The sequence below is a fragment of the Ischnura elegans genome, chromosome 2 (genome assembly GCF_921293095.1).
Source record: "Ischnura elegans chromosome 2, ioIscEleg1.1, whole genome shotgun sequence".
Lineage (NCBI taxonomy): Eukaryota > Metazoa > Arthropoda > Insecta > Odonata > Coenagrionidae > Ischnura > Ischnura elegans.
In genome coordinates, this window is record NC_060247.1 from 92,273,298 (window position 1) to 92,286,446 (window position 13,149).

Below are 13,149 nucleotides of genomic sequence, written 5' to 3' on the forward strand. Positions count from 1 at the left end.
TGAATTTATAAATTTTAGAACATTTTCTAATTAACTTTTTATTCTATTGTATTTGTGACAAATTCATGTTGTATTTAATTTAATAATTACATGACACAATGTAGAATACAAAGTTGCACGTACTCGTACTATGTCCCAAATTAGGAACATTCTCATTTTTTACCTAAGGATGACAATTAGAAACGTGGAATGCATAAAATACAATTGTAATGCAAGGTTTAAAATTTTGTTTCATAATTAAATTTGGGCTTTCAAAAATACTTTTACGACGAGAACTGATATTCAATTGAAGTAGTTTTGATATTCGAAAAATTTAAAATTTATAACTCACTTCAATTCCATTTGTCACATAGAATATTTCATTCTCTATGAGTAATTTTCCATTAATGACTCCAAACACCTATTTTGCCTACTCTTACCTCTACATAATTGTTAATTCACGCATAATTTTCAAGCATATCATCATCAGTTAATTTTCTTTGTCATCTCAGCCTGGATTTGGAGTATAGCCTTGGCCTTGTGCAAATCCTTACGGAGAATATTCTCTAAACTTTATGGTCCTCGTAACATATCTCGCAGCCGTGCAGTCCATGGAATTAATGGATAGCGTAGAAGGAGGCGCAGCGCTTTTTTAAGGTCTGCTATGTGTCTGCACTGGAGGGAGAAAATGAGTAAAAATGTAATGAGCTTCGAGATGGGCTAATTCTATTCATTCCTCCCATGAAGCAAGTTCTTTTGAGGACAGTGCGCGCGGGTTAGGATTTCTCGGTAATTGAAATTCAAATACTCCTCCTACGTTGTAAGTCTCCCCCCCCTTCCGCCTGTCTCTCGGCTACTTTGCCTCCACCCTTCCACTTCCACACGCTTTATACATATAGACTACTTCCTCCAGCGCGCACTTTCAGCCAGCCAGACCTTTTCTTCTCCTTTTTTATAGCACACATTCCTCCAACCCCCACCACCCCTCGTAGAAACCCTGGGATCCCAGGGGCACATACGTCTCACCTACTACTACATCCCCACTCTTACCCTTTCCTCCATCTTTTTCCTCTCCCGGCGGACGGACTAAGAAAAAAAGAGACTCTCGAAATATGAAATAATGAAGAAATGTCATATCTCCACGGATCAATTCCCTGCATTTGCTCTTCCGGTCCCATTCATCTTATTCCCATCCCTTTCCCTCCCCCCGCCTCTCTCCATATTCCTTTCGATCTCTCACTTGGACGTTTACATTCTTCCCACTCCTCTCTTGAGCCTTAATCCTTAACCATTCTGATCCGATATCGATCCACGGCTCATACCCAGCCGTTCTCCATCTCCCCGCCCAGTACACATATATGGGAGCCCGTCTCTTCCTCCTCCGACAGAACCGTGTCTCCTCCACTCCACTGCTCCTTATAAGTGCCCGTTATATTGAGTTTTCCGAGAGCTTGTGTCGTACTCGATACGAAATAATGCATGATAGAATGTGACAATGCTCATGCTATTGCAATATGGTTGAGGGCTATGTTCAAATTACACGCCTTATACTGAAGGGTACCTAAATCCATACAAGATAAGTCTTTAAGTATGAAGTCGTGAACAGAACCGGTTTAAAATGATGCATGCATTCATACATGCTCCGTTATGGTCCACAATAATCTTTCATGCATTTGAACATTAATTCCTACGGGTAATGTGTCGTGTAACCAGGTCTCAATGCCAAATTTATACAAGAACAGTCATGCAAAAACCCCACAGTGGAAAAATCATTCGCCTAGACCATTAGTCACCGCGGGTAACTCCGTAAAAGTTATCACCGCGGCTAGTCCCGGTATACTTAAATAAGAACAGTCATTCTAGTACACCGAGGGAAGTAAAGGGAGCATGTGCTCATTTTGTAGTCATTGGGCAAGCCCACGACGCGTCACGTCGTTGGATAAGGATAATATTGGGACTGGAAGATTATTTTAAAAACTTTGACTGTGGTGGGTGGTTGAATAACTCTAGTAGTCTTTTTTCTTCGCTAAATAAAGATATTTCAGTTCCGCAAGTCATAAGTATTTGTTGTAGTGCAGTAAGTGCATGAATTAACAATTTACTTTCACACCCTCAGAAATGGCTATAAGCATGTTTCTGCCTACTCGAGATCGCTGTAGAATGCCAAGAAATTCGCTTTATAATTCATACTCTTAATAGATCAGATAATTCATCTAAAAATAGTAATGTCAGTCAAGCTCTAAGTGTCTCATTTCGTTAGACCACGGAAATAAAAGTATATTTTTGTGTATTTATAGAATAACCTTGAGGATATGTCGAAAATCTATTTGCTACTGTTATTGCATGGTTTTTTTTTACCAGAGCAGCTATTGATCAAATATCTGCTGGTAAATTTTTTAAGATGGCATATTTCTCCAATATATTTTTCAGTGAACACTACCTGCTGGCTTTCAAAATGCTCAAGTTCCTGAGGCAATCTTTTCTAGTTTTCAGTCTTTTCTTCTTTCTCTCCTTTCGTGAAAGTGGAGCTAAGCCGTTTTTTATTATGTGCCGCTGTTTTTTTCCCCAGTCTCCAAAGTCTTCCGTTTCTTCCCTTGATCGTTATCGTCACTGTCGCTCCTTCCCTTTTACGCAGAAGGCCTTTCTCTCTTCCAGCAGCTTACATTGCCCATCCTCTCTCTCTCTCCTTCCCTGTTCCTCTCTTAATCCCATTCCGCTTGTCTCCCGCACTTGATCCACCGCTTCGTCTTGGCACCACATCCAACCAACTTAGAGCTTCTTGCGTAGGGTTATCTCATTCTTGCTACTGGAACTAACATTCTTGAATTACTCCTTGAATTTTAATCCTTAGTTTTATTTAATCCCATTCAAAAGTATTGAAGTTGTCGCTCAAAAATAATTTGTATTATCTATCAAAAGGATGAATGTCAACTAATGATAGTTTTTTTTTCTAAAATCAGCTCTCATGAAAGTTGAGGTTAAAGTTATGAAATTTTAGGGTTAAGTAAATTTTTTGTTTTCTTTATATAGAGTAGTTACTTAAAATGAACTATTTCGCAAAATACCTGAGAAACAACTGAGAATTTGATGTGCTCATTGAAGGAGGCATGCAATTAGATCCCTAGATTTGATAAAGAAGAAAGTTTGAAGATTAAATTTTATGGATTAAAATATGATAGGGGTTAAGACTAATGAGATTTGTATACGGACAGAGTAAGAATAGAATAGTAAGCAACTTCTTAGAACCAACTTTTGATTACTAGGATTTAATTGTGACTAACCGTAAATATTTCATTTTCCTTTTCAAAAACTTATATTCGCTGGAAGGAAGTAATATTATTCAAGAACATTGTTACAATCGCGCCTATGGTCCGTCATTGAATGAAATTTTCTTCTCCTTCCATGCTATACTCTCAAACTTAGCCTTCAATCAGGTGTAAGAATTAAATTTATAAATTTTTACTTCAATCCAGACATTATGCACTAAATAAATTAACCGAATTCTTTGAATATTGATTGTTCATTATACCTTTTATGAGAGATTTTTTGTCTTAAATAATAATTCTTCATTTATTATTTCTTCAAATATAAGAGATGATATTTTTTCAGTGGATTGGCTGGAGAAATTACGCTAGAAATGAACCTATATGCATATTTAAGTTAACATACATCACATACGAATTATGTATTAGATTCATTGCAGTTTACCCGCTGATGTGGTTATGGTTCTGGATTTAGTACTGATAGGTACTATTATAAACACGTTTTCTTTGAATAATAATTATTGTGTTATATTGCACATTTTATTCAAAATTTGTATTTATTCGTAGTCAATTCATGTTGGCACCGAACCAAACTTATTTCAGAGTATTCAAGACATACTTGTCCACCGTAAACAACACCCATTAGCCACTCACGAAACAATCACTTGGCATTACGGTCGCGTAGTCTGCGGCCTCACTTGGGAGACGCTTCGATGGGAATCCGAGAGGAAGTGGAAATGTTGCCAATGGGAGGGAGTCGTCGGCGGATCCTCTTCGAAATCCAAAGGCAGCAGCGGGTGGAGACGGCAGAGCGCTGCACATCGGATGCGAGGCGGTGGCGGCGGAAGTGACGTGGGGGGCGATTGCAGAGCCACGAAGCGCCTCTTCGCTTCCGCCTGTGCGAGCGGTCAAAGCACGAGAGGAGAGGCTTCCTCAGACAGCGGGAGAGAGAGAGAGAGCCAAGCAAATCGCTTAAGTCTCCTTTGCGCTTCGAGGAACACCCTGGTGCACGGAGGCATTGAAGGAGGAGAGCATATTGAGTGGACGATTCGCGTGCTAAGGCGATCCTGCAGCCGTGAACGTGCGATTCCATGCAAATATATTTTTTTTCGATTTCGTCAATGCTATTTAAAAGGCTGTTCTAAATTATTCCCTCGTTTAATAATATAAATTAACCATAAATTATATTAAATAATGAATATAATCATGCATAACTAGTTACGAGATAAGAAAAGGATGTCAGTATTCTTATAACTAAGTCACTGTGATGAACAAACAATGGTTAATAAGAGCGACTGCGTTATTCTAAGATAATATATTTTTGCGATCTTTTAAATGATGCTTGGGAGGCTTTTCTCCAAAGTGACGTGCTCTAATATCATAAAATAATTATAAATATAATAAAAAATAACTAGATACCAGATAAGAAATAGATATTAGAGTTCTAATAACTAAGTCACTGTGATGAACAAAAAAAAATTAAGGAGATCTTGTGATTGTTGCGATTCTAAGCAAATATATTTTTTTCTGATTTCTTTGTTACTGCTTGGAAGATTGTTCTCTGTAGTGTTGTACTCTATTATAGAAAATTAAGTTAATCCGCGGATCATGCGGATAATTCTATGAATAATTTTGTGAATCAACCATTTTCTCTCATTTTCCTTTGGCATATGCATAGTTTTCACCCACTTAGTTACCAACTTCGACTGCAGTTAAAACCTCTGATAAAATGTGCATGAAAGAGTAAGGCGGCGCTTGAAATCCCATCTGTTTCATTGTTAGGGATTAAGGTCAATATTTAAACCCCAACTTCAGTATAAAACAGTACCGAATGAAATAGGAACCTAAAATATATTGTGTTGACATCCTAATGCAACTCCTTTTTCGCGAGTTTTGAATCTCATAGAAATCACAATTCCAATTAAAATTAGGACGATGAAAATTAACGATATTTTCGTAGTAATTTCCAGGCATTATTCTTAACCTTATTTCCTTATAGAATTAGAAATTTCATAATCAGGCTAAACATACCCATAATGTTTTCTTGAATTCGGGCGTAATAGCCATAGTGACGGGCAGTAGCCGACTTGCTCTCTTTTATTCCTCCTGTTGCTCTGAGATTAACTCAGTGATATGGTTATTGCTCCGGATTTTGAACTTCTAGATAGTACTGTAGATACATACGCTTTCTATATATCATAATTATAGTGCAATATTGCACCTTATATTAATTTTTATGCCCAAATGATATTTGTATTTCATCGTAGTAAAAATAATTTCTGTACAGAGAAATATCGCCATAAGCGTTTTTAGGGAATTTTTAATGCTGGTACCGATTTCCAAAAGAAAAACTCGTGGAAAGCTAAGTTCTCTTAAAGCAAACCAGTATGTAATAATAAAATAGGGCAGGTCTTAAAACGCTCGAGAAATAATAGAATTTCCTTTGGTTTGATGTATATGCTCGTTCAAATGTCTATACATGTCAGGGAACGGAATGTTAATGAGTGCATATCGAGTGGATGAGCACTCTAGTCGAAGGTGATCACTGCTAAATGGAAGCATTGCATATAAAATGTACTGATTTATTGGAAACCAATATTTAAAGATTTAGCAGACTGAAAGTTAGCAATATTGCTAAAAAAAATGTACCGGTGTATCTGATAGATTCAGCGGTATGTGACGAGATGACTATAATATTGGCACTCTGTAGTTAGTGTAGCTACTCTAATCGCCAGTATTTCCTATTGATTTCTAGAATTCTCTTTTTATTTTTTATCTTATGTAGTCCTCATAAAACAGGAAAACAAATTAAGGTGTTGTTAGCATTAAAGTTTATTTTTCCAATTTTTCTTAAGAAAAGGAATATCTAGCTGAAAGCAATGTCATCTGTCCCTTACGCCAACGCTGTCTCCATTTTTTCCTTTTCCTAGTCATTTCTCAGAAGTCTCTATATTTTCCCATCTTAAAATTGCCAATTATCTTTAGCCTTCTCCTTCCCCTTCTTCCCTACCCTCCCTTCCACCGTACCCTCCAAGGCTACCTTCAAAATGGCATCACTTCTCATCGCATGTTCCAGCCAGTTACTATTCCTTTTATTTATTTTAGCCATCAATGTTCTTTCCTCATCTACCCTGTTCAACACTTCCTCATTCCTTTCTCGATCCGTCCACCGTACTCCTCCAAACCCACATCTCGAACATCCCAATCCTGTCCCTGTCTCTCTTCCCCATCGTCCAAGTCTCATATTCATACATAAACACGCTCCACACATAACAATTCACCTATTTCTTCCTTAATTTTAAGTCCAGTCTGTTGTTACACCACACTCTTTCTTTCACCATTTCTATCATTCTTTTTATTTCTCCTATACTTTTCCAGTCCTCTGATGTAATATTTCCCAAGTAGCAGTAGGTTCTCACATTCTCTATTTTGCCTCCTTTTGTCTTCACTCTCATACCATCTATAATACTCATCATCGAGATAGTATGTAGCAGTAATCCTGGTAACTCAAAGAAAAATTCAAACCGGCGTATTAATTATACTTGCTTTATTACTTATTATTTGTTATTTATCCTTGCTATATTACTACTGCATATGCTTCTCGGGTACATTATACTTCAGCTATTTATCTATGTGAGTTAATCTCACGCTAGGCGTCTAAAAGGATGAGAATATCAGATAAATACTATTCACATCATTTGGTAATGCTGCTGAAACTTGGATAGGATGAGGAGAGAGAACCAGTATTCACATAGGGATGAAATAATTTTCCTCCGAGTTTTCTGTCGTCTCCTTTGTATGCTGTGCCCGAGCTACCAAGAGAGCTCCCAGCAGTTTCCCCGAAGACTTCACTCCACTTCTTAGCAGGGCCAGGGCTTAGCAGAAACGCTCCCCACTTAAATCCGTGCAAGACTATTCCGATTCCACCCAAGAGTTTGAAGCGGTTTCGGTGGAAATGTCTCGAGGCCCGATCCACCAATACTGTCCTCTTTCCCTCTATCTTTCCCTCTCCAGCCTCTCCTCATCTTAGTACCTTGTCTTGTCTTTGATACACCATTCTTATCTTAGCATAATATTTTATAAATGCATAAACAGGGTACCACAATACGTAATAATTAAAAAAATAGAGCATCACTCTTACATATTTGAAATGCAACCACCTGTACGGCATATTATTCTAATTTTTTCAAATTTGTTCGGGAATGGAAATGTTTCGAGGCCCAGATTGAACAGTTCTCTTAGGTTCGCGTCTCCAGCCTCTAATCATAGTTATTCATCTTATCTTTGTTGAACCATTTTCATTTTAGCAAAACATTATATAAACAATATTTTCAGTGTACAACACAAAAAATCTTCTGGCCCAGTAATGAAAATAAAGCGCCTCATTCTCGCATATTTGAAACGCAACGACCCGAATGTCACATTATTCTCAGTGCGTCAAACTTGTTAGGTAATGGCTCGTTCAAGCAATGTTAGGATGAAAATATAAGATTATTTCTACTAATGTTTCATACGCAGCCATTGTGAAAACCGGAGTCAATGATTGGGGGAAATTGGTCATTTCCACATCATACCAACAATTAAAATAGTTAAGAAGCAAGAGATTTGGAGGTAAATCTTTATTCTATACGATTCTTGTCAACTTATTACGTGAACGCAACCTATTACCTGTGCATGGATAGTAAGAAAAGAAAGGTAAACATGGTTAGCTGGTAAAAAATATAATTAGAGAAAAAGTAAAACTTTTCACTAGTGCGAACAAATATTTACATCGGATTAAAATATTTATAAAAATATTTATACTAACGCTGTCAAAATGGGAGATTCCTTTGCTAATATAGTAGTTTCAGCACTTAGAATAATCAAATATTTATACCACCGTTCTGCTTTGATACGCAATAGCTTAGTGCGTAGTGTAGGTTGAATTACATTGTGAGGAAATGTATGCATTTCAATACTCACGTTTTGCGAAATATTTTGTGGAAAAATAGTTGATAGATTTTTACAAACTTAGAATTAATTATCATTCAAATAATTAGTTATAATGTTTTTTTAATAATAACCATCAATATTTTAGCGTTAACTGTGCATCTCATTGCGGTATCTTTGACCTATTCCGGTGACGGATAGGTATTATTGAAAATATTGCCTATTGCACCTCTTTATATTATACCTTACCGTTTGCCACGATTCCTATTTAAAATATCGTGCTTGAATTCAGGACTGACACTAGCACCAAATGCAGCTTGTTTTTGGTCGCAGAGTTTCCGCGAGTCGTCTTCCTCTTGTTCCATGTCCTATCTATTCCTTCTTGAATCTTAGTCCCGCATATATAGCCCATGCCTCCGCTTACTCGTCCTTTTTTTTTCTCTCGCTCACTCTCAGGAGATTTGCAAAAGAAACAGGAACGCTTTCAAAGTCCAAAGAAAGGCCTCGGCGCGGTCGTAAAAGGAGTCCCTTAACCTTACCAATTCTCCCTCGTTCGAAAGCATTCGCTCCGTAGCGCAGGTCCACTGAGGCGAAACCATGTCCATACATGTTTGCGACATCTCTCTTTCGAACGAAGTTTATATGATGATTGTTTTTAGGCACATGCAGTTAAAATACGTAAAGGAATAAATACACGTTATTCTTGCAATATTTGCCAGAATTTATGGCTCGATTAACACTTCCCAGCTATTTTAATTTCACTGGTGTTGTCATTTTAAAAAAAATTGAGGGTTGAGGGAGAATTTTATTTTCGAACCTCAACCCTCAAATACGTCCATAATATTTTAATTCGAGATTATATTAATTCTTCGTTCGATCAAAGATAATAGTAGCCTTATAAATGAAAAATATGTAAATATAATGGTAAAATAGGTGCATATTTTTTTTTCCTTTTTCTAGTAAATTATATCTTCGATTATTCTTGCCGCGTAGGAAGAATACAAAGATAGTAGTACTAAGAAACGATTTAACTATTATATTAGAAATTAATATGTCTTGTTACTTTACTCAAATATAAGCTTTAAAGAGCCAATCACATCTATTGATACACCGCCCACTACACGTTTGCTTGTTATCGATATAGGTATTTTCCTTCACTAAAAATGGCTGTAGAGTTTATGTGGTTTTTTATTGTGTATCTTAAGTAATATCTTGGGGCTTTAGGTTTTACCAACTTGCTGAAATGGCTACGCTCCATTACAATATGTGTCTTCATAATTCGTCTCATTATTTATCTCGGAAATTTGTAAATTGTTCTCATAATTTTTATGCTTTTTGTTGTCTTATTATCAAATAATACTTGTATTGTAAAAAATACTGATAATTTTAGCGGTCTAAGAGAACCAAAAACTGTTTTCTTACTTCATATGCAATATCAAGGAATAAAAATTGACAATTTAATATAGCTCACTCATGCCGCATACATATCCTAAATTTACTCGGTAGAAAGGGAAGTTTACGTTTATGCTTTATAAAGTTTTTGCAATTTTAAATTTTATCAACTCAATTCTATGTTATGAAGGGTAACTGCTTTTATAGATCAAAAAAGTTTATTTTAATTACATATAATTGTTTTTAAAGTCTAGTGGTGCAATTTTAAGTCGAAGTTTAAATTTGGTAAACCAAAAGCAATTACCCAACAATATTTCTGTTTTAAACGTGATTTATAGCGCAATACACGTGTATAATGTGATGTTTTGGATTGAACAACGCATTTCGAGGGAAACCACCCATATTATTACGTAAAGCATGGCTCTCATGGCAGCTTAGCATAGGAGTCGACTGCGCAGTGAAACGCCCATCTCGCTACAGCACCGACATTCTCCTTGCCTCTCCCCTGTCCTCGCTCCACAGGACTACACCGTCGCTCCCGTATTCCAGGGTGTGCATACAAATGCCCACTACCCCGGCAGCAGCCAGTGATTCCTCATGCAGTCAGCCTGCCTCCCTCGATCCTCCAGCCTTAATCCCCGATTCAGCGTTCCCTCGCTCCACGCGCTTCCCCGCCTTCTGCCGAGGCAGCGAAATAGGCAGTGTTTCTGTTTAATCCCCGGCGGTAAACTACGACGGAAATTTCTATGAATTGTTAACGCAAACGCTTGAGAGCTACATTGTGTGCGTAGTTACTACCCACTGTCCTTATCATTAGATACAATAAAATCCATTAAAATCGCATAGTAATCCACTTTAAGGTTTAAGGCCCTTCGTGAACTGCGCAAATCCCAGAGTATTTCGAAAAGAGCCTTAAGCAGACGAAGTTTTATTGTGCCGAGCTCAGCAAGGTAAATTTGCTACGACGTTTTTTACGACCATGCCGAGCTGCGAATGGTCACCGTGGAATTCCCCTTTGGAGGGTGATAAATCATTTTCTTGGGGCTTTAAGCTTTGTGTCTGAAGTTTTATGCCTTCTGTACTTGTCAATTTGATGATATGTTGTGCATTTTGATAGACGTCGTATAAAATTAAATTGCTATTTTCACGATTTGAAGAGAGAAGGTAAAGTTTAGCACTCATGCAACGTTTTTTTTTATTAAATTGGGGAGTCCCATTCAGAATGTACCACATAACTCACTTTCACTCAACCGCAACCATTATTTCTTCTTCTATTCAGGTTTTTTTTATTATCTTGGTAAAATCGTAGGCTCGACGTTGCAGTACTTTCATACCGCTTAAAATACATGATTTCATTCATAATGATTCTTTACTTAAAGTATTAACGATTATAACAACATAACGAAATAACAATTTTGAACCAGGATTGCTAGAAGCCACGCGTTTGATTGAACAGGAATTAATGTGACTCTTGATTTTATCTCGGTAGGTGGACTGAGTGTCTGTGCTGTGTAGGGATTACCTGCATTTTCAATCACTTCAAGCGATTGGAATTTTTTAAATGCTAAGGCTATTAGATTTACCACCTTTTCTCGAAAAATTGAAATATTCATGTGACGAAATCTCCTTCATTTCATACTCAAATATTGCTGGAAACAGGAGGTATGAGAAATTTATTATTTCTTATAAATTCCAATTTATCGAAAAATCGTTTCTTTTTTACACATATGCTGGTATTAAACGCTTAAATTTATGGGACTAAATTCCCTTCATTTTTATTCCCAATTTAAGTGAAATATTGTACAAATTTCACACCATCTATACCCATGGCATCTACACGAAAATAGATATTGGATAGAGAGTTGTAAAAACGTATAGATTATGATTCATGAGCAGATTTTGCTCCTTTGATTTGGGAAAAAGAAAAAAGTTTAATTGCTCGAATCTGATTTCTTCATGCTTTTACAAGACAAATTACATTTACTGGGTCAAAAAATCAAATTTTGAACGGAGACGATGGGGCGGATGGAGGTCTGGGATAGGGAGAATACGGGAATGAACGGAAAATAACAACTTGCGTGCGGATTACCAGCGCAGCGCAAGCAGAGGGTATTGAGGGAGGAAAGATATATAGATCACCTTAAAATTAAGGATAAGAGGGAATTATCAGCTAATCGAACTCATGAGGTTTTGCTGCAGCAGCAGTATTATTGGTATTGGCACGATTGGGTTAAGTGAATGAAAGAGGATTTTTTATTGATAGAACTTAAAATATTATTTTATTTTCTTAATTTCAAAATTTGCGTTATTTTAATAAATTTTGCATCACTCTATTGTCTCAAAGACTGATAGACGTTTGGAAGTTAAAAATGCATTCGTAAATGATAAAATCGTTTTTATAGCCAGTGTCTATTCTCTTGATTTTGCAAAGGAAGAGGTTATAAATGTTACCTTATGATATCCATGAGTTCCCAATTTTTCAACCAAACAGTTTATGTTTACTGCTTGGAAGCATTCAATCAATAAGCGGGGTTGACGTGACAGATAAAGGTCAAGGGCAAAGATAGAAGGTGACAGAAGTGAAAAAAGGACTCGGAAAAGATAAGCGGGGTAGATGCTGGATATAGAGAAAAGCTGCCTAAGAAAAAGAGATGTGAGAGTAGGAGGGAGGAGCGGACGGAAATCTTGGAGTTTGCCTGCAAGAGGTGGCGCCGGTCTGTGTGTGAGGTGGTATGCGTGAGGAAGAGAACACGGAGGAGGCTAAGATCTGGGCGCAAGAGGCGCAAGAAGTTGGGAAACAGGGAAAGTTGGAGGGGACGGGTGGGTCTGGTACAGGAGGTCAAGATAGCGGCCCGAAGTAAAAATATATTTTGAAGGAGATGTGGTTGAGAGGAAAGGGATTGAGGGCAAGCGGAGGGCGACCCTAAAGGTCACAAAGAGACGTGTAAGCGAGAAGGGTAGGATGGGAAGGGTATGACTAAGAGAGAGAGGAGTTTGTAGGGTAGGGGAGTGGAGAGGGGTGGCAAAGTTTCTAGGCAACGCGGCGTCGGAATTGGAAAGGCAGGGATCGAGAAAGATAGAGAAGGTTGAAATATATATTGGTGGAGGCGCCGGGTAAGTATATATATATTAGTCGAGGTGTTTTGGAGCCCCAGGGTGTGAGTGGGTGGGGATCTATAACCGTACGAGTGCTCCTCCGTAGAAAATATGATACAGGGGCCACCCATCTCGACGGCCAGTGATCGCTCTTCAAATCAGAGAAATTCCTCTCGCATATTTAATTATGATTTCACCCAGAGGAGATTACGGGGGAAAAATGGCTCGTCCGCACCTGATCTAGAAAGGGCTTAGCTGAGGTACGTGCGTTGAATGAGAAGGGCGGCGATCATCCGAGCCTGTTGCGTGATCCCAGTTACGCATACCGGTTGCGAATGCTAATGAAGTGTCGGAAGGAATAGGGACAGCTTGAAGTGATCTTCGCTTTGATATCTTCCGCCACCATCGAATACGTGGGCTTTCAATTGATCGAGAGCAAATGCATACGAAATGTTCTTGTTGTTTAATGACTGTAGAATAAAATGGAAAA